Source organism: Crocuta crocuta, unplaced genomic scaffold (genome assembly GCF_008692635.1).
Source record: "Crocuta crocuta isolate KB4526 unplaced genomic scaffold, BGI_CrCroc_1.0 scaffold234, whole genome shotgun sequence".
Lineage (NCBI taxonomy): Eukaryota > Metazoa > Chordata > Mammalia > Carnivora > Hyaenidae > Crocuta > Crocuta crocuta.
This window is the reverse complement of record NW_027529647.1, coordinates 2,557,620-2,558,717: the sequence shown is the minus strand read 5'-3', so window position 1 is coordinate 2,558,717 and position 1,098 is coordinate 2,557,620. Positions and strand designations below refer to the sequence as shown.

Genomic DNA, 1,098 nt, shown 5'->3' with positions numbered 1-1,098 from the left:
CCCCCCCCCCTCTCCCAGAAAAAAAAAAAACATTTAAAAAAAAAAAAAAAAAAAGGGACTGACGGCCCCAACGAAAACATGATCAGGGAAAATACTCAAAAAAGATGAAATGTAAAGTGAACACATGCGCCAGAAACTCCACCCAGAGGTGTGAACCCCAGGGAAATGGAAACCTACATCCACACGACAACCTGCACATGCGTGTTCACAGCATCATTCACAAGAGCCAAAAGGTCCGTCAGTGGACACACGGATACACAACACGTGATCTATGCGTAGGACGGGGTAACATTGAGCCACGTAACGGGGCAAGGCAGTGACCCACATGCTATCGCGTGGATGGACCTGGAAGACATGATGCTCTGAGGAAGAAGCCGGTCACAAAAGGCCACATAGCGGGGGCGCCTGGCTGGCTCTGCTGGTGGAGCGTGTGCCTCTTAATCTCGGGCTCACAAGTTTGGGCCCCATGTTGGGTGCAGAGACTACTTAAGTTAAAAAAAATGTTAAGGGGGCACCTGGGTGGCTCAGTCCAACTGCAGCTCAGGTCATGATCTCGCGGTCTGTGGGTTTGAGCCCCACGTCGGGCTCTGTGCTGACAGCTCAGGCCTGGAGCCTGCTTCAGATTCTGTGTCCCTCTCTCTCTCCCCCTCCCCTCACTGTCTCTGTCTCTCTCTCAAAGATAAACGTTAAAAAATAAATATATAAATAAATACATAAATAAAATTTTTAAAAAGACCTTATGTTGTATGATTCTGCTTTTAGGAAATGTCCAGACTAGGCAAATCGAGAGACAGTAAGTAGATAAGTGGCTGCCAGGGGCCGGGGGTAGCAGGGGAAACGGGGAGTGACTGCTAATGGAAATGGGGGTTCTCTGGCAGGTGTGGGGGGAAGGGGGAGAGGAAATGTTCTACACTTGATTGTGATGATAAATCCACCCTTTGATATGGTAAAAACCATTGAATTGTACACATTCAGTGGAGAATGTGATTGAATGTGATGAATAGGTGAATTGCATGGTTATGTGAATCTGTGTCTCAATAAAGCTGCTCTAACAGGGAAGGAAGATACAAATGAAGGGAGGGAAAGAGGACCAGGCAG

General features: G+C 47.6%; 1 protein-coding gene across 1 annotated transcript in view; it reads left to right on the top strand.

The window, feature by feature from the left end:
• Positions 1-1,098, top strand: part of LOC144230441 (ATP-binding cassette sub-family A member 17-like) — a 90,065-nt gene that overhangs the window by 83,467 nt on the left and 5,500 nt on the right. The gene's annotated exons all lie outside the window — the stretch shown is intronic.